This window comes from Panthera uncia, chromosome D1 (assembly GCF_023721935.1).
Source record: "Panthera uncia isolate 11264 chromosome D1, Puncia_PCG_1.0, whole genome shotgun sequence".
In the NCBI taxonomy this organism is placed as follows: domain Eukaryota; kingdom Metazoa; phylum Chordata; class Mammalia; order Carnivora; family Felidae; genus Panthera; species Panthera uncia.
Window position 1 is genome coordinate 25,248,235 of NC_064808.1, and position 21,620 is coordinate 25,269,854.

General features: G+C 44.9%; 1 protein-coding gene across 2 annotated transcripts in view; it reads right to left on the minus strand.

Annotated features, from left to right (window-relative positions):
* Positions 1–14,580, minus strand: part of EHF (ETS homologous factor) — a 36,874-nt gene extending 22,294 nt beyond the window's left edge. Inside the window, exon 1 of one of the 2 annotated variants that reach the window (XM_049648417.1) lies at positions 14,425–14,580. The gene's annotated coding sequence lies outside the window, so the exon portion shown is untranslated. The remainder of the gene's footprint in view (positions 1–14,424) is intronic. The other variant, XM_049648401.1, reaches the window with a different exon arrangement.
* Between the last annotated feature and the right edge of the window lie 7,040 nt (positions 14,581–21,620).

A 21,620-nucleotide genomic window follows, 5' to 3' on the forward strand; every position in this document is an offset into this window, starting at 1 on the left:
CCGCTGGGACTCTGGCAGGGAGCTGGAGCCATATACCTTAGAACCTAGAAGGCTCTGCCCAGTCTTGGGGCTCCTAAGAAGACCAAGTACTGCTCAACTGATTTCTCTTCCTTTTGTTTTCTTACATGTTTATTATTTATTTTGAGAGAGAGAGAGAGAGAGAGAGAGAGAGAGAGAGAGAGAATCCTAACCAGGCTCCATGCTGTGAGTGCAGAGCCTGACATGGGGCTCAATCTCACGAAACGTGAGATCATGACCTGAGCTGAAATCAAGAGTGGGGTGCTCAACTGACTGAGCTGCTCAGGTGCCACTCTCTCTTCTTAAATATACAGAGAGAACCTGCTAGCAGAGACAAACATGACCTAGTTTGGGCATGCTCATCTGGAGGGATGTAGGTCTTTCGATCCATGGTGTGGCTACTGAGATCTCGGACCGAACACTGTAAAATAAATAAATAAATAAATAAATAAATAACAACAACAACTATACTATAGCCCTTAGGGCTTAGTGAACATTTAAAATGTGCCAACTCTATGATGATAGTCTTAAATGCGTTATCTCAGTCAGTACTCACAATAACTCTATAAGGTATTATGTCACCTAACAGATGGCCTATCTGAGGCTCAGAGAGGTCAGGTAACTTGTTCATGGTCACACAGTTTAGCAAGAATTGGATCCAAAAGAGAATGGAAACTCGGACCATCCAGCAATAAATCTCTGGGAACTTAGCCACTTTCTGCTGAGAAGCGCGTGTTTGGCCAGAAGACAGAGTTGCTTTCAACCCCTCCTCAGCCCTACCCCCTTTCCATACAGAGTCACAGCATTCTCCCTGTGCCATCTGGGGCCTCACACCTTTACTGAGCTTCTCCAAGGTTATAAAATTCTCTGGTCCATCCAATCATGCCAGGACCCCCAGTGAGTCTCTGTCTTCTCTCTTGCCAGTATATCAGAGAGCCTTCAGAATGAAAGAATAGAAAGCTGCTTTCATTTTGCCACTTCTACAAGATGCTCAGGTAGGAATGTGTTAGTAGCCTGAAAACTGGGCCATGATAGCCCTATAGCCATTAAAACAGATCTATGTATATATACGTATCTATACGCACACGTACATGTATATATGTGGATATGTATGCCATGTATATGAACATGTATACACATATAATATAAATACTCTTTCTATGACTCAGTAAAGTAATTTGTATTTTATATTTTGGAAATAAACTAGCCCATAATTAGTTTCTTCCTCTGAATGAGACCTCAGGACAAAAAACATGGTTTGCTCCTGCCGTGAGGGTGAAAACACACTGGGAACAATCAGAGTCACAGAGTAGATCTGAAGCAGGGCTCAGCCTGCATTCCCTGTCCCCAGCCCCAGAGGACTGAAGAGTCAAAGTCATGGTCTGCCCTCTTCCCAACTCCTTTATTCATTCAACCACATCATCCCCGAACTGCCACAGAATTGGCTGCCTCGTGGGTATTTTTACTCCTCAAGCCAGAGGAGCAATTAGGCATTTTAAATAATTACTTTTGTGATGACGGCGATATTCAGACCATTCTCGGTCCTTAATCAAAGTTACCAGCAGGTGAATTCACAGCATTTGCCCTGAGGATATTCCACCAGCTTCCTGACTTCCTGTTTCAATATGACTGTCATTTCAAAAGAACTACTCCCAAAGAGGAGAAAAGAAAATTCATGTACGTGTGAAATTTAACTGAATGTAAGACAGGCAATAATTTATGTTTTCCAAATGAATCAAAATGTGAATCAAGCTTGGGGAATGTATTTGATCCTCTTGGGATTACATCACAGGTAATTTCATACCCTCATAATGTGTTTTGAAATAGACATTTCACGTTCCCAGGGGCAATATCTGAAGCATTATTCCTGTGCTTTCAAGCGTTTTCATGAGTGATGATGCAGTGTTGGGAAGCCAAGTGTTGATCCATTATAGATACACTTTACTGACTGTAAGCCATTTGGAAATATACATATCATGCTGATCTTTATCATTCTTGGTGCCAGACTCATACAAGACGCAGATACTGACAGAGGACAGGCACCAAAGTTGATTAAAAATTTGTTTTATATGACCTCCAGGGGCTTTATCCCTTTCAGATATGACAAACTAAGAATAGGGCAAGTTTTGAATCTTCAAAGGTCATAGAGCCTTTGGAAACTAGGGCTCTCTTCTCCCAAAAATGCACATTCACACCTTGCTTTGCATATATTTTTGTGGGTCCCAGGCCCTCTAAAGACCACTGACTCCTACAGATCCCTGTATATTATGGATCTTTAAGAAATCTCTCTTACACTCATGGTAGATTGAAATTTAAAGAAACCTTTGTAGTGGAGTCAGGGCCAGGAGACATAAGTTTATTCTGACACATGAGAGAAAGCCTGAGAGACTCTATTCTTCCCCTCTTACTTGGCACGGACGTTACCCTGTTTCCCTACGGTGATAACAGGAAGAGCCCCACCAACCCCCTCCATCGGCAGTTGAAGTAGGAACAAGGCTTCATTCATTCTGGACCTCTGTTTGGCAATGCAGTAAAGAATTCACCATTTTCCCCACACCCTGAACATCAGTATCTGTCTCCCTGCTAATCCCCTTTCTCCAGTCTAAAACCAAATAATCATAAACTAGAGAGGAAACTGTATAGCAGAAGAAAAACAGGCCTCACTTCCTATTACAACCACAGGTGTCTACAGGTCTTTGGAAAGACCCAGGTGTGGAGACTAGAGCATCCACGGCTACTCCTAGGATGCTTATTTTCCAACCAGGCTGAAGAGGTCACACAGGTGTCCCTCAAAGTTTGGTCTATAGACCACCCGTACCATCATCACCTAAGGAGGGCTTAAACTTAAAGTTTTCTTGGGTCCCACCCCAAACCTCTGAATCAGGATCTTCCTTTTTAAGAAGCTCCCTTCACCAATATTTAAGCAATATTACGGTTTAGAACTTCTGGTCCTAGACTCACCTACTTGTCTCCCCTCAAATTTTCACAACAAGATAGCTAACTCCGGGAGATATTATCCTTGAAGGGAACACCTCGGAGTGGAAATCCTCTCAAAGTCAGAGATAACACCTGCAGTCCAGAGAACTCAAGCTCCAAGCCATCTGTGGAGAGCCTATCACATTATTTGCTAACTGGAAATAAAGCAGGCCCTAGTGCTCAGTCCTACTGAATTGTTAAATTCAACAGTGCTCAGCTATTCACAGCTATGAGTCTTTGAAGACCTGAACCAACAAACCTTGCCTCAGAACATAGCCTTTGCAGAGGATTTAGATGACGATCACTTCCATCACAAAATCTCACGGCTAGCTTACCCAACCCACTCCCCATCTTAGGCTTTCAAAAGATTACTCAACCACCCTAGATTTGAGGCTTCATACCCAAGAAAATTGCTGTCTTAGCCTTCAGTGTCAAGAAATGGTCATCAAGAAATGCTTGTCTTGCTAATATACATATTTACTCATCCCCTTCAGTTAATATACATTTATGGAATGTCTACTAGATGCTGGGCACTCTGCTAGGTGCTGGGGACACAAAAATGAACAGAACATAGACGCTGCCCTCCCCTGATGGACTATTCAGCAAAGACACCACTTCCGAAACAATGGTAGCTCTTTCCAAAGTCGTCTGAGCTCATTCCCCACCTCCTGATGGGGAGAGAGTGAAGCCAGAGCAGAGGGAGCCAGGCAGCCTGCTGGCATTTGGAAACAACCAACCTTGGAAAGAACTGTGACTACATTTAAAAGCAGGACGGATTCTCTCTGGCAACCCCATGCCCTTGCCTTCACAGGAAACCCATACTAAGATATCGAACTGGCAGACAGGATAATGCCCTGTCTGTCACAAAGCAGCCTCGGCCAAAACGGATCTCCACTCAGGAGAGAATAAGGTAGTCAGTTGTCTGGCTGGCTGATTGTCCGCCCCCAAGACAATGGCACGTTTCTGTGTGGGAGGGTTAGGAGCAAGCTGTTAACATAAAACCCACCGTAAACAGAGCTGTTAATTCAGTTGCTGGCAGGGTCTTCTGTTATCTTCTGAATACCTCCCAGAGGGTATAAGCCCTACCTTTTCATTTGAGTTGGCAGCAGAGTTATTTTTTTGCACCTGTTGCTCTGCTCCAATAACAACGCAGTTAAGCATTGATTTGTTGGAAAATAAACAGAAAAAGGCAAAGAAAGGCATCTGCCCGAACAGCCTGAGCTGGTTTGACTGAGCATTCATGCCAATTTGTTTTTCCTATAAAAACCAAAGAAAAACCTGTGCTTTCAGTTTGGATGCTCCCTTCCCACTCCCTCAGAAGAAAAGGAGGTATCGAATAGACTGGCCAGAGCTGGCAGGGCCACGAAGCCAGAAGACTGGCTTCCAGTCTTTTTTTTTCATCGGCTGGCTCTGCGAAGGCACTGAGGGGTGTCCAAGATCTGCAGAATGACACGGCCTGCTTCCAGTAAGCCCAGGTTAAGATCATGAATCAGATTAAGAGGGGCAGAGAAGGGGCTGCCAGGATACGATCAAAACCCAAACCCCGCTCTTCCCAATGGTTGACTTCCGAAAGTCAACACGGCTCAGGGAGGAGGTGTGGTCTCCAGGTTACCTCCTAAAGCCGAGACTCAGCGTGTCGAGTCTCAGTCCAGCCTCTCCCACAGATTTCCTCGGTCCGGCCCTGGGCAATAAGCAGAAGGTGAAAACCTCTGGTCCCTGGACCATAGTTTTTCCATCAGGGAAACGAGGCTATCCATACCTACCTCGAAGGTGGGCTGTGTAGACTCACTCATGTCCCGCCAAGTGACTTGAGGTCCCACGTCCAATGTGGAAAGGACCCGAGACGTTGAGGATGTGATTTCCGCATTAATTCAAGCATGATTGCACTCCCATTTCTCATCACTCTGTCAATATCACATGATGAGCTCAAGCCCAAAAGGGCCACAAAGAGCTAAACAAATCACTCAAACGTAGATCACAACAACACTAATTAAGCAATGGCATCACTACCCAGCCTTCAACGTACACAATCAGGGAAAGCCTCTCAGTGTCTCTTTCGAAGCCTTGAGAAGCAAGCACAGGACGTGGGCAATGTGTGATGTTCCCCTCGATTACCACCTACCCCCGGCTTTCTCTCAGCCATTCGGTCTTCATCATCACCAGACCACCGGCTCAATGGGGGAGTCACGGCAGCAGGTGGGGCCTCAGAAATGCCGCTTCTCAGGGAGCGTTAAGAACTGGGTGTTCTGACAGGGGAGGGACACGGCTGGCTGAGCATTCCCCAGCATTCTTGTCATGAGCAGGGCAGGAGTGGAGTGCCTCCGAACCAAACTGGGCAGCCAGAAAAATAAAAGATTTAACAACACCCTCAGTTGACTGAAGAAAAAAAAAAAAAAAGAAAAAGAAAAAGAAAAAAAAGAAGAAGACCGACTGTGCAGGAATGCGGGAAGGGTGGAGAGAGGTAAGAGGTGGGGATTGGAGCCAGGGAGGGGTTGGGATGTACTGGAACAATGGATTTGACCGTGTCGAGATTCGAGTTTCTTTCCAGGAAAAAACCAAGATGCTGCAGCCAAAGGAAGATCGATAGCCACTAAATGGAATCTCTCAGACTAATGACAAAACAACAACCAAAACTATGATAGCAACGATAGTTTCTATTTATCGAGCAGTCCTGACGTGCTAGGAGTTGAGCTAGACTTTAAATGATCTCGTTCAATCCTTGCCATAACCCCGGACGTTGGTACTAATAATTATCCCCATTTTACAGCTGAGGAGGCACAAGAGGGTAGGCAACTTGCCCGGGGACACAGAGCTAGTAAATGGGGGACTGGATATATTTCAATAAATGTACGGGGCCGGGAGCGGGGTTCTGGGAACGACAGGAAATGCAACAGAATTCTCTGTAACTTTGAAAACGGATCCTTTGTATTTCTGAAGCGGAAGAGGGTGTCTTTTAGGACCTCACGCTTTTATTTTGGAAATTGAGATTCTTTAAGGACAGCTCCCATAATTTTTCCCCTAAATGTGGATAGGAGGCACACCAATCAGCCTGGTGGCATACTACGAAACGTGCCTTTGGTGTCCATCAGCCCAGATACTACAGACACAGCAGCACATGGCCCCTCAAACCCATCTGTCAAACTTTAGTCTGGCTTCTCGTCGAAAGCCCCCCATTGACCCAGGGGTTGGGCTTGGCTGCTCGAAGCCACCTCAGACTTATTAGCCATGATAAAAGAGCGGTCATAACAACAAGGAAAAAAACACTGTTGAAAAATTAAGGGGAAATTATGGCTCCTTTGGAAGAGCACCTTATGCCTGAGCCGTCACACATAGGTCCTGATGACAGAACTGCTGTGTTGTAGACATCGCACCAATGAAAGAAAGGACGTGGATGTGTCATTTAGAGCCTGAATCCCATTACTCTGACAAACGAATCTAGGAAAGGTCCCCCATCTTCCACCAGGTCCATGATCCTGGGACAGTTTGTAAAAACAGAGCTGTAAAATGCAGACAGAACCTCATAAAGCTTATTCCATGATCATCTTTGAACTAGAGAAGCAAATGCTATTTGAATTTCCTCACAGACTAGGGGATCTCCTCTTTAGAAGTAGGGCTTTCTTTTCCCACAGATAACCATTAAATAACAGTGGGCAAGAAAGCCAAGTTCATTCATAGCACCTTCCTACAAGAATGACAGGCTCTCGGCACACCGGGGCTCATTTTCCCTTGCAGAGCACACTTTGGAAAATAAAAAAATGAAGACAACTCATCAGCAAACCTAGGCAGCTCCCTACCAGAAAGGTAGGGAACCAGGTGCCTTCCAGCCTGTTACTCAGACATTCCTCCAGTTGCTTCAGAGGAAAGAAATCTTTGATGTTCAAAAAGAAAAAAAAAAAAGAAAAAAATCATAAAACTCACCAACTCAGAAACTACAGCCTCCCTCTGTGACAGGCCTCAGCTTTCCACCAAAGGTCAGCTAGATGAGTAAGGAGGAACAGGGGGATCTCCACTGTAGAGTCCCAGCTTCCGGGTATCAGGAGTTGTCACACATGACAACATCGTCACATCCAGAGACGGACCAAGCTACATAATTCGCAGGGCTTGGCGCAAAAGGAAAACGCAGAGCCCCTTGTTCAAACTGTGTGAATTTCAGAGCATGAAACCAAGCACAGAACCTTTCTAAATGTGGAGCCCTGCGTTACTGCACAGGTTGTATACTGAGGACATTGGCCCTGTCCGGGTGTCAGTCCCATCCCCTGTCTTCACCTGCATCAATACTCAATCAACATGGGGAGAAGAGGGAAATCTTTTGTCATTGCCCCAGGAATGATCTCCTGGAGCATTTGGTAGTATTAAGTAAAATATGACATTGAACATGCCTTAATAACACCTAGCTTATGGCAGGCACCCAACAAATGTTAGCTGTTATTACTATTACTATTATTATTATTATTAATTATGATTAATCATTATTTTCATTATGCCGAGGTCCCTCCACAACTCCAAAGCTACCCATAGGCAAAAGCAAAGAGTGGGAAGAACATATACCCCTGTTTTTACAGAGACCATCTATTAGCTGAAGTCATTCAGAAATCATTTCACTGGCCCTGTGCAAGAGAATGATCTAAATTAAGGGTTCCTAGCCTTTTACTTATATACATAGACCCATTTTTCAGTCTGGTATTGACCTATGGACCCCTCCTCAAAATAATGCCTTTTTTTTTTTTAACGTTTATTTATTTTTGAGACAGAGAGAGACAGAGCATGAACGGGGGAGGGGCAGAGAGAGAGGGAGACACAGAACCGGAAGCAGGCTCCAGGCTCTGAGCCATCAGCCCAGAGCCCGACTCGGGGCTCAAACTCACGGACCACGAGATCGTGACCTGGCTTAAGTCAGACGCTTAACCGACTGAGCCACCCAGGCGCCCAAAATAATGCTTTTAAATGACAAACTAAAATAGCAAGATTAGAAAGGAAGCTTATATTGAAATACAACGATCGACTTTTTAAAGACTTTTACAATTAATGTGATACAATAATAATATATATGTTTCTTGACACATTAAGTAAGAATATCTAGTGCAGGTCAAACAACCTCCATGGCATCAAAATCATGATGAACATCAATATTTTGAGGCATCTGCAACAGGTGTAATGTATATAAAAATGTCTGTAATTTCTCTTGGTGATAGTCAATTACAGCTAACACTACTGTAGAATTTTGCCTACATTTACATTGAAAGAAAAGGTCAGATTTTAGTTAGATGATTAAAAACAAAAATATCATTTTTTTTTCCACATCCAGGTTGACAAACTACCTGTATTTTCTCCATGTACACCAGGAGCCTCTTGGATCCCAGGTTAGAGTCTTGCTGTTTTATTAACAGCAAACACTTCTTGTTCAACTCAAATAGCCTCTAGATACCGTTTCCACATGACTACAAGTGTCATCTGAACAATTTACCAAGAGGCAGACCCCTGTTGGGTCTGGCAATGGTATCTTGGCAATTGTTTTCAAAGCCTCCAGAACACCCAGGGTGGCGGTTAGTACACATCTGGAGGTAATATCAAGAATTTTAAGGGTGGGCAATGGTCTATGAGGTTGCGGCTAGTCAAGTGAACTGCCTTGTGGGGGATCAGCTTCTTCTGGAGGCCCCTTCTATGGCAGGTATCAAGACACATGGATAGGAACATGTTGTGTGCCCGCACCAAGCCTTGCTTGGAACTCCCGTAGGCGGTGGCGTGCAGCCAGCTTAGGACAAGCTCCATCTGGAAGCCCCCCGTTAACATGGTTCATTCCATGTCCCTGCTGCCTGCCTTCTCCAGTGAAAACCTTATGGCATTTATTTTCATGGGCTAAGTGCAAAACCAATGTTGATCACTTTGAAAACAAAATCCCGGAATTATCCATCCACTCTCACCCAGTCAAGAGTCTTTGAGAACACCCCTATTGAGGACTTAGCCTCAATTTCCATTCCACAAATTACTAATTATTTACTTACAAGCATTTGTCCAGGTGTTTTTAGATTGGGGGGTGGGGGTGGCGGCTCTAATTTAATCCTCACAATAGCCATGTGCAGATGTTATTAACCTCATTTTCCAGAAAGGAAACTTAGAGTCTAGAGCTTGCAAAACTCACCCAGAGTCACTCAGCTACTCAGTGGCAGGGTCACATTTGAACCCAGGTACTCTGACTCTACACCTGGTGTTCTCTATGCCACATTCCAGCTGCTTCCAGGCAACGAAAAACTCACAGCCTTCTGCCCGTTCTGATACACAAGTGGTCAAAGTCTACTCTTCATCAGTGTTCCTCAACCCACAGCCTTCTGGCTGGTGGAGTTAAGTTGGGTGAAAGAGGAGCTAAGTGCTGTCTGAGTTTCTAAGTGGACACAACTGAGACAGAGGCTGGACTTGGGGCCAAATCTAAAGCCCCTTTCAAAGACAAAACAAGTCTTGTGAGTAGTCACCATGAAGACAGTGCCGAAAATAGCCTTCACCTTCCAGATCTCACTTACCATGTCCACCAAAATATATCATTTGCCCTATTGAGGGAGGTTTGTTTTGAAAGGTTCCTAAGAGGGATCCCAAAATAATCTCCACAAGACAGTCATATTCTCCAAGCTCCATTGTCATACACAAAAAATGGAAGACCCCCTTCGTATTCCAAGAAAGAGCCAATACACTGTTAGAAGAAATTTGTATCAAGCTGAGAAAGGGCTGGCAGGGTGATGGAAATTTCTCATATCACGGTTGGGCCAATAAGGGCCCAGCCCCCAAGATTGTTCATTTTGTGTCCATGACATAGAGTGAGGTGGAAGGGACAAAAGATGCAATTTTAAGGTCACCACAATCACATCAACTTCAAAAAAAAAGTGCATCGAGACAAGGCCATACAAAAGTAAAAATACGTGGCTATGTTAAAATAATGGGCTTAATCAGGTGGTCTATTAAGTGTAATAATCCAAATATTATAGAAGGCACTTCATTCTCTTTTTATTTTTGGCTTCGTTTTCCTCAGAAAACATGTTCAAATGCCCCCATGCTGGCCATATTTTAAATAAATAGGCAGATACTCTTCATAGTGTTGAAGATGCTTCTGAGAAGGACAGAGAAGGAGGCTCTAAGGTCAAGGGTGTGTGGAAAGACCGGAAGAGAAGAGGTAATGTGAATCCGATGAACCAGAACAGGGGGCCCAGCCCATAAAACAAACCAAAGACAGAGTGTGGTTAGGTGCTAGTGAAATCAATTTTCAAAGGGGTATTTTACAGGGTGTCTCTTTTAAAACAAGGCCAATTAGAACCCCTGGAGCCTCTTTAAATGGGCCACTCCGCTTGACCCTGTTGTAAGCTCTGGCTGCTCCAGAGTCATGCTGAGGCCCTCTGAGAGCACCAAGTCTCCAGGTTGGCTGCCCGGGGGCTGGGCCAGCCACACTCCCCTTCTGATTACCTCTTGGGTCTTCCTCTAGAACGAGTGAGTCCATATCCATCCAATCTACCCAATCATCCATGGGCAATCAGTCAAGCAAGCTGATCAGCACCACGCAAATGGAGTAGACTCCACGGGTGCCTGAATGTTCGCCTTTCAGCGGGCCACTTTGGTGTTTTACAGAAGATATCATTAGAGTCCCTGCTTGTGTCCACTGGCTGCCACAAAACACCTGGTTTTCATCCACTTCTATACTTCCACCAACTTTGGACACATGAGGCGAATCAATAAAGACGGGACGTTGCCACAGGAACAGATACTAACACCCTTCATAAAGACTCCAGGAATCCGATCTTAATACCTCCACCAGGTATATCCCTCAGCCAAAGTTCTGAAGACCTTAAGGAAGCCATTGAAGGGCTCCTACTGCCTTCCTTTCCCATCTCATCCTTAGGAGGGCAGCTCCCACCCCTTCTCAGCTGCTTCCACTCAAGCTAAACCAGCTGACCACTAGGCTTACCTGCTTTCTCCCGGTCATCAGAATCTGAGGGTGGAAATGCATCTTAAAGATAATCGGGTTCAAACTCCTTTGTTTGAATGAGGAAATGGAAGCCCAGAAAGCTGGAGTATGCTGGTCTGGGCACACAGCTTTGCCAGGACTGGGCAACCAGGTCTCCTGACTTCCAGTCCTGTATACTGCCTTGTACACACTGTGCCCCAATCATTCAAAAGCGTAAGTCTGAAATTCTTCAGGGAAGATTCTTAAAGAAATATCCTATCCGCGCCCCCCCCCCCCCCCCCCCCCGCCCCCGCCGAAGTCCAATAAACTTTTTGTCAAATAACTCTGAGGGATCTGTGGACATTTCTATTCCAGCACATCTCGGCTTCCTGACATCAATGCCATTTGGCCTGAACATACCTCTCATCCTAATATTAGCTGCTGCGGGAGCCATTCTCCCCACTGCACTGTTTCCTGCATAACCTAAGAGTCTGGCCCTTTAAAACCCTGTTCAATTGAAACAAACAGAATAGTCACCTATTTCTAGCAAGAGCCTGCACCTTAAAACAGATCATATAATTTAAAATCATACTATTAAAAATTAGAGGGGCGCCTCGGTGGCTCAGTCGGTTAAGCGGCCGACTTCGGCTCAGGTCATGATCTCACAGTTTGTGAGTTCGAGCCCCGCATCGGGCTCTGTGCTGACAGCTCAGAGCCTGGACCCTGCTTCAGGTTCCGTGTCTCCCTCTCTCTCTGCCCCTCCCCTGCTCATGCTCTGTCTCTCTCTGTCTCAAAAAATAAATAAACATTAAAAAAATTTTTTTTAAATTAGATAAGAAAACATTAAGAAAAATTTAGTATCTTCCTCATCTCCTCAGTTATTCAGCAACAGATTTAAGAGAACACTGGCAAGATATGGCTGCCTTCCTGCCTCTGTCTTCAGATGACAATCCCCCCCACCACGTACTCAGTTTACCCAAGCCGAAAGCCACCGCACTTCATCGGTTACTCAGGAACAAAGCCAGGGTGAGAACTCGTGGTCTCTAAACATAGAGCCTGAAGTGGAGTCAATGCCTCCCCACCAGGGCCCCACCCACAACAGAAATGACTGTCGCTTCAATTTTACCAGAAAGAGCTGTCAACAAAAGAAACAGGCTGAAACAGCAGCAAAAAGGTGTCACTGAAAATCAGGTTCCAAGTTTGTATTTGGTCCCTTAAAATTGTGGCACTGCTTCTCAAGTGTGCTGGCAGGTTCTGCCGTGGCATTCTTGGTATCCACCCCACCCCATCTCCCACAGGTCTTTGAAAATCACATCTGTTAGAAAGGGTGTGGGGATGCCTCCGTCTGGAGAAAGGGGAACAGACTGGCTTTTTACTGATTTGTATAAACCTCTCCGTCTATGCTTGCTGTTTCACATCAGGCAAGGTTCTTACACTGGGCTTTCAGAAGAGCGAGGGGGTCTGAAAAACACAGCCCAGTGCTAAAATTCCCTAATTTAGGGGATCGGGGAAGGACGAGGAGGAAATAAAATATTGCAAGATTGCAGAGAGCTAAATTGTCCTTCCTGAAAGTGAACTTTGGCCCAGAGCACTCACGTTTGGACCTAGGACCTGATATGAGTTCCTTCCAGTTTCCAATGAGTTGATTGGATGCATTATCTCAGCCTCTCAAGGGGTCAAAAAGATATTGAAAGAGGATCTGGGTAAATTGACGGGGGCATAAACACAGAACTATAAGTGTGAGTGTAGGACTTTTCAGAGGTTCAGAAAGGCCCCAGACGTTTCCATTTGGGGAGCTCACGATATATTAAAAAATGGAAAAAAATAATGAAAACAACATTGTTTGAATTTAACAAATAGATGCTTTTTAACACAAAAGAACAAATATAATTGAATTTTAGATCTTCCATACATATGAGGCCTGTATCAAATTCATTGCCCTCCCCACGGTCACCCTAGAAAGGGCCTGGCTAACACTGCCATCTTGAACAACAACGCGAGAGAACTCCCAGCAGAGTTACTCCCTCCAAGTTACCTTCTTTTAAAATGCCTCCGCAAAATACTTCGGAAACATGCCGAAGGATTGTCTCCATTATATTTGTAATTTTTTTCAAATGTGATCACAGACTTCCAAAAGACCCTCATTTCATGTTCCCATTGTTTTTAAAAGCTGTCCACATCAGCTATTAGCAGTTGGTGTAGAAAAGATGTGACCCTACACAACTTTGTGTTATAAGAACACGGAATGGATGAATTATTTCACAGCCTCGGAATTCTAGATCTCATAAAGAGGACAAGCGAAGAAGCCTTCCGCAACTCCAAATACAGTTATTAAAATTATTCTTGAAATCTTTTAAGAGCCTTTTTCTGGTAGGGTCTCTAGCCCACGAAACGTTTCCTAATGACTTCGTCTTTCCTATTGGAAATTAGCGCTTCCCTCGACCTCGTGGAATTAGCGCATGACCACTCGTGATCCCCGGCTACCCGTTTACACACAGAAAGGCTCTATCTGAACACATCCTCACACCCATGCCTACAGAACCATTTCCTGAATTAGACCTTCCATCGGAAAGTTCTCAATCCGGTCACTTACTTACACTTACACTGGGAATATACTAAATCCACTCAAAGACAGATGGTGAAAATGTTACTTCCCAACACCATGTTGTCATGTATCAACAAGATTAATTCCCCATTGTTCCCAGTTCCATCCACACTGAGGCCAACACTTCTCCATGGTGTCCAAACAATATTAAAAGAGTCCCTGTTTTGGAAGGCATTTGGTGCTGCTGACTCACAACTGCCTGTCTGGTCTCAGTAGCCCATTATGGCACAAACAAAGGGTTAATCTGTCCCCTTGCAATATGGCAAAACTCTTTGCCAATTTTTTTTTTTTTTCTGTACAGAGCCATTTTTAGGTGTACATTTCTCCCCAGTGCCCTTGCCTACCTGGACCGCCCGACCACTTTCTCCAGTGTGGATGCGTGCGCCATTGCCCGTTCCCAGCCATTTTCCAACAACAGAACATATTACAGACCAATCTGCCTTCCCCTACAACCAATGAGTCAGAAAAATTACCGACAGAAGACCTCTCTCGAAAGTGAGGATGCGTGCTCCGAGCCCCAACAGCTATTTAACCAACCAGCTTTTCATTGAGCTATATCAGGGTCACCTGTCCCTAGCTTCCTTTTTGTTTCAGAACTCAGCCCAGGGAAATGGCTTTGTCACGCAGAGGGAACCCAAGGGGCTTTTAAATCCACAGTGATTGGAAGTCCGAACTCAATGCAGCCAGTTCACAGATAATATCCAAAGAAGCCCGGCTGCCTTCCAAAATAAAATTCTAATAAGACCCAGTGAGGTGAGCGCAGGTGAGGCGAGCTTCACTTCCTGCCAGCTGCCTCCGGGAGTCTGTTTTATTTTCATCTGTCTGCTTCAAGGCAGGCTTCTCTTTCCACTCAGGTGTTTGAACTCCAGATTCAAAAGAAGGTTTAAAAATAAAGACTTACCTCATTTACCTAACGATTCTGGGTGGGAAATCCAATAGCTGTGGCTAATGGAGGGGAGGCAGCATGTAGCACTCACACCAGCTCCTACAGGGATAGGGAACCAGGGGTGATATCACGTCTGAGCCCTCATCAGAGTGGAGATAAATGCATATGACAATAATTTTAAATCATTTTGTAGGATGTTAAGCAATAAGCCACCAACCGGGAATTCCCTAAGTCACTTCCCCCTCTGCTGATTGGCCGCCCGGCTCTTGAAAAAAATAAAATAAAGGATTACAAACATTGGCTCATTTGCATTTGGCCAACTCACACGTTAGTGTTCAAACAAAACAGGTCTAACCAGGTTATGCCTGTGTCTCAAGAACAGAGAGACAACCTGTTAATGGATGAGGAATTGATTTGGTGGTGACTGTTCTTTTCAGCTTAGAGGCTGTTTCAGGTGAAAAGCACCGTGCTGGCTCCCCCAGAACACCATCAGGAAGGGTGCACGTAAAAGCAAACTAAGCAGAAGTTCAAATCTGGAGGAAATGATGGGGGGGGGGGGCCCTTATACACCTGTCTTGTGTACTAATCTGTATTTAGTCCACTCTCCTTTGGCATCAAGATCAGTGCCCTGGCTGTGCAGGTACCAGATTCTGAAGCGGCTCTCTCCAGGTGCCATGATTGTCTCTTTGACAGTGACCCTTGGCAATTTCCATGGACTTTGAAAAACCAATCTCTCCCCTGGCCCCAGATAAGAGCTTTGGGAAGTTTGAAGGGAGAGTCCTGAGAGAGAGGGTTGAATCTGAGTTGTTCAGGTGGAACAGTCAACTCTCAACAATGCAAGAGCTGACTATCCAGTTGGTGGCTTATCCAGGTTCTTATTCTTTCTTGATACTTACATGGTCTTTTTTTACTATATTATTGACGCTCCCTGGATGTCTCCCTAGGAGCTAGAGAGAAAAAGACCAAGATGCTGAAACTGGAAATAAAAGAGAGCAATTTGGACAAGAAAAAGTGGAAGCCCGGAGAGGAGCTATGGATTTCAAGTGTCCTTGCGGCCCTGTCTCCCTGGGCCAAGGGCCTGCTTCACTGGGTCACAAATGTACTTCCACTGTGTAAGTGAGTGATGGCCCCTGGCAAGGAAAAATACCATCCCCTAACCATTAACTTTCTCTCCTGAGCCTTCCTGGACACTGACCTGGCATGAGCTAAGCGTCCAAGCAAATTTCTTCAACTCATCAGAACACCCCTTTGTGGGAAAGAAAAGGGAAATTGAGTTTTGGCAAAGACACAAAGATTTTGTGATCAAAACCAAGAAGTTCCTTGTATAAAAAAGAAAGTCTGCACGTGGGCAAAGACAGAATAGAACAAAAAGTACGCGGTTGTCCTACTCAGGTGAAATGGTGAGTGAGTGGTAGTCATATTCCTTTCTTGCCCATGTTCCTAGGTCACATAACACGAACGCAGAGGTTTTTGAATATGGGAAAAACTCAGTGGGAGAGCAGGGGTGGATTGGGGAGGGTCGTGGAACTCAGGCGGGTCTCGAAGGTCTTAAAGGTTTGGGGAGTGCAATTTAGGCAGGCCCTGAAAAGCCCCTTGGCCTCCTAGCCTTCACCAAACTTGCCACTGTCCCCTATTGTCAACCTGTGCGTTTCCCAAGGGCCCTGTTAAAATTCAAATGTCTGATAAAAACAGTAAATGTCATTACTGCCCATTATCACATTAGCCCCAATTAGTCTAATCAGCTCCAGATCTGAGAGCAGGGCCCTGAGGGAATAGGCTGGTGACGTTTTGCTTGAGAGATGAATCAGGAGCAGTCTGAAGTAACACCACCACCCACTACAGGGTATTTGCATGGGTGCCTCTGTGTGTGTGTGTGTGTGTGTGTGTGTGCGCGCGAACGTTAGGGGAGGTGGTTACCGTGGGCTGTTATTAGTACCAGTGTGATTCCAGGAAGTAAACTTGGCCTTCTTTACAATTTTGCCTGAGATTAACCTGAGACAGTGGTGGGGTAGGTGGCAGGCAGAGGTTGTGTGATCAAGAGGTGGTGGCACATTTCAAAAGCAACCCCCAAAATGATGTGGCTCTCCGGTCCAGTCCCAACTACTTAGAATTTACAGTTCCTTTCGTTTCTGGCTGAAGAGTTCCGGTTATGTCTCCATTCCTTTATCCACTCTTCTGCCTATTTTAGATCAAAGGACTGCTCCATTAAGGCATTCCTGACCAGGGTCGTTTGGGAATGGCAGTGGAAGGGGATGGAGAGATGTCACTTCATACTCACAAGCCATTTTATTTGTGGAGTCTTTATGTATATAAAGTACCTAACAACGTGTCTGGGACTTAGTGGGTTCTTATTAAGTATTGGTTCTTTTCTTTACTTGGGTCTTAGTCAAAACTTCTAGAAGAAAAACAAAAACAAAAACAACACCTCCCCTCTCAAAAAAAAAAAAAAAAAGAAAAGAAAAAGAAAAAGAAAAGAAGGGAAGCTAGATTTTTAGGTATGTTAAGTCCACAGAGAAATTTCTTCAATCTATGGTCAGCTTCAACAAGACAGCACTTGCATCAAAGAAGATGAATGATAGATGATGGATTGATGATTAGATAGATAGATAGATAGATGAATGATAGATAGAAAAAAATGATAGAAGTCCCGATTTTTAACTGAGAATGCTAAAAATTGGATTTAATGCTGAGACCTTCTATTCCAACAGTTTCAAACATATCGAGCATGTCTCTCACAGACAAGAAATTTAAAAGTGTAAACACAAAACATCAAGTGCACCAGAGCTCTTATATGGATACATCATTTCTTTCCTAAAAGTCATAACCTTCTTGAGGAAGAATCAGCCAAGGGTCTCACTGTCACGTCAGACCTTCAATCCTAGCACAAATTCCATTCATTCTGTGCTCCCGGGACTCCCTGGGAGACTGACGAAGACGTGGGGATGTGAATGAAGTGATGAGGGAGAGCTGTTTGCCTGGGATTTACAGAGTGTTTCTCTCACATAAGAGAAAGTGAGGCAACACAGGCTGCCCTCAGGTCAAGATCAAGATAATTTTGGGAACAGGAACCAGCCCTACAGACCCAATTATTCTTCCTGGTCTCCCCTGCAGGCCAAGGCCCTATCCCTGTCCCAGATCTGCACAAAGACGCTTGAATCAAGTCCCAATGCTGGTTCCCGCAGAGGAAAAGACCACATCGTGTGCGATAGCACAGCGACCCTGAGTTCCGTTGGGTTGTCTACTAGAAGACTCACCTCTTGTCGTAGACACAGAACCAAAGAACCTCAAGGGACCTTACTTCCTAAATCAAGGCCAAGACAAAGAATCTCTCTGAGCCAAGTATCAAGCCCTCAGGGGTCTGAGTCTTAATACCAACACGGGCTGTGGTTATGAGGTTAATGAGAGTTCTGTGCTTGCTTTGCAAGAAACAGGATGCTTGCTTACTTTACACAGCACCTTTTAACTAGAGGCCCCCTGTATTTATTTTTGAAAGCAAGTGTGTGTTTGTATATGTTTCTGTCCATCATCCCCTCCTGATGACATGGAGTTACCTTCAGGGCAGAACCTGACAACTATTTAGCGAGAGCCACACAAGAGCATTACTATAGGACTGACCGCAATGAGAACCCCTGTCTGGTGGTGGAGAGGAGGTTCCAGAGAGCAGAACATTACCATCAATTACCTTGGCTGGTGTCAAATAAGGAACTAGGATTAGTAAATGCCATCTTCCCTCTTACCCTATGCTCCTCTAAACGCCACATTTCCAAAATCCTTACTTTTTGACTTAGATTAGATACCTGGGGAATCTTCAAATCCCCTGAGGAGAAGCTTTCTGGGCTCTGAAGGTGGCCTCTGAGTTCTATGTGGGAGGTCTGGCACTGACAGCTGTCCTAACCGATTTGTGTGGCACCCCTGATCATGCCCTTTGCCATCACATCTGTGCCTGCGTGCTGAGCAAATCCTACACCAATGGCACCTACCACTGAACTGCTTGAGGTGGCGGACAGGTGTCGTGCTGGAGTGGGGGAGGGCGGCTCACCATTTCTGGAAAGAAGGACCCATTTCATAGGTGCATGCACGTGCGCGCGCACACACAGATACCCCTCGGGCATCAGAATATGTCCCCAGTCTCAGCTATGCACCGACAATGAGGTTTCAGAACTCCCCTTTCATATTTGATTATTCTCAAGTCCGTCTTGCCTAACTTAAATCACCCTGCTCTGTTTCTTCACTGTATCGTGCTTATCATGCCTTATCTTTCCTCACAAATTGCTCTACACTCAGTGCCAACTTTACCGTGGAGATAGGCACTTTGGTTCTTGAACCAAACTGCTTTAGTATCTAAACAGTCCTCTCAGCGGGGTCTTCGAGAAGGCACATTTCTCAGTCTCAGAGCAGGAGAGAAGACAAGGCAAACGTTGGCCCCTTCCAGGAAACCTTCCGGCAGCCAGTATTTTCTTCTTTTTTGTCTGGAGAAGTTTCTTATAATTATAGCAGGTGTGTTTACATATTAGTTTATTATTGTAGCATGATAACTCATTTTCCACTCCCACGGAGCCCCCAAACAGAACACAGAACGAAGAGATACTGCTGTGTGTGGGTTGGGAGTGACAGAGCTGGCGCCTCCCCTAATCCGTTGCCCTTCCCGACATCCACCTGACGCACAGCTCTCTCCACTAGACCCTCGTTCTGACTCTGCTCTTTGCTCTAAGCCAATGGAGCATCAGAACCACCCTCCCAACTCAGCGGTTCCTCCCCACACCTACCAAATCGGGTAGGTGGGTGGGTGATAGCAGAGACAATAATCGGCTCTTCATTCATCATGATCTATTCATGTTTTGTAGGCTCCCATATTATTCTACGGATGGTAAACCAGAAGACTGGGTTTCTACCATTTAAGGGACACTTTGATGGAGCCAACCTCCAGTGAAGGTCTCGGTGCCTGGTCTCTTTCACCCAGGGACCACGAGAGACAGCCAACTCTCAGACCCAAGGAGAAACGTAGAAAATCACCATCTAAATGCCTACTTATTTGGGAGAGCCTGTGGCTTTGGAAGACTGGGAGTGCTCAGAACCTGTTCTCTTACCCTAGAAAAACAAGATGGCTCAGCTTCCTCGGGAGCAGCCTGGTGTGATAGAGAGGGAGCGAGGACAACCTTACCACATCTATTTAAACTTTTGGTCTCAGTTGCCCTGTCTGTGTTATTGGGAATATTAACTTCTCAGCGAGCTGTAGGGGATTAAGTGAGAAACTGTATAAGGCATTAGCAAAGTGGGCTCTCAGGAAATGTTTACTGTCTCCTCGAAGTATGAAGCTTGAATCTTAAGCGATCCCCTTAGTGACATAGGAGGTCGCACACAGTGGCCAGAAAATGAACTCTCCATGTTTCAAAAGACAAAAGAGGAGAAGGGAGTGAAACTGGAAAAGTCTTAGGAAAGACAGAGTAAAAATGACTACTCACCTTTACGAAGTTTTAGCCATGTCCTATCCTAGTCACTGGCCTAAGAGTTTAATTTGCACCTCCTCGTTTAATCCTCATGAAATTCCATCAGGAAAGGGCTATTACTATTCTTCCTTTACAGATTAGGAAAACTAAGCCTCATAAGCCTGAAAAGCAATTTGACCAAGGTCACACAGTAAAACCAATGACGGGAGCTCAGGCCAAAGTCAGTGTCATTCCAAAACAAGATCTCCTAACCACAACCCTCTGCCAAAAAAGAGAAGCTTAACCGCTTGTTGAAATTTGGACTATAACACCTTACTTAGGCATGGAAAACTGAGCTCCTTTCTGAAAGGTTGTTGGAAATGTGACTGTTTCTTGGAAGATTGGGATGGTAAAGTTGAAGTGAAAGAACTATAAAATAGGCAGACAGGTCTGGATCTTAATATGACAATCTTCTGCCCCTGCCCTTCAATGTCAAATACTTAAAGAGCTAAATGCTCAGAATAAGAGTTGAGGGGAAACCCACTGGAAAGGTTGTGAGTTGGTCTTGCCTGGGAAATCATGAGATTCTTTTGATAGAAAGGTCACTCTTCCACCCACCAGGCTTAATAGCCCTGGGCAGGCTGCATACCACAGCGAGAGGATCGTAGGCATCTGGGTCCAGCAATGATAGAGGGATAGATCAAAGAGTCAGTGTGATGATAAAGGCATCAAATGTGAAGATTGAGTGGAATCTAGTTGAGGGTACAAATTGCCATCAATTTCTAGTTTCTTCCATCCCCGTTCTTCATAAGCAATTGAGAGCGTCTCAAGGTTACACGAAATGCTAATCCACCAGATTCTGCCCCTAAATGTATTTCAGATAGAAAGTAAGGATTCTGGATCTGGTCACGCCTCTGGAAAGAGCATATCAAGACACCCCCTGGAAACAATATCTGAGAGATGACATGCGCATCCGTTGGAACTGTGCAAAAGACATATTTGCATAAAGAAATTATCCATTCGGTCCACTCAAAACATGTGCATCCACACGTTGGTGGAATGTCAAGAGAGAAGCCCTTGGAATTATTTCTGAATAATTCCATATTTGGGGGAAATCCAGATGAAATTTTCCCTCATGTATCATGGCATATCTGTGATTTTTCTCCCCTATTTCTCCCCCACCCCCATTCTTAGCAACTACATGTGAGTTCAGGGTTTGAAATTAGTCAATCTGTCTTCCTGGACAAGGACAGCATAGCAAACAGTCATATTTTGAGACCTAGTTTCTTTTATGACGGTGCCCCAGGAAAGTTTTATGAGAATCCTGATTTAAGGTTGGAGGTTAATGGCTCTGAAATTCTGAGAACCAAAAAATATTATGTAGGTGGGTGCACAGTAAAACTGAAATAAGGAACTCCTTTGCAAACTGAACCAAAAATCTGCACTGTCGGTTCATCTGAAAACTTCTCTGTCAGGGAGGACAGCCCTGCTGTGAAAGGGACCAGCCACAGTCTACCCACTTCCTTACAGTGGAAAACGTGGAGGCCACGGAGTTCTGTTATGCTAGAAAGAATGGGATACGGAGGCCCAGGGACAGGAACCACTCCTGACGAGACAACTGTGTGAGAAAGTCACGGTCATCTTGCTGGCGACGTTCTCCGTCAATAGCAAAGATTGGTGTTGATGGACTTCTTCCGGAAGACTTCAAAGTCTCCGCAAGGTTCATAGTCCTCTAACTCACCAGTCTGTGCTTCTCCGAGTTGCCAAAGCCACCAGAGCAGAAAG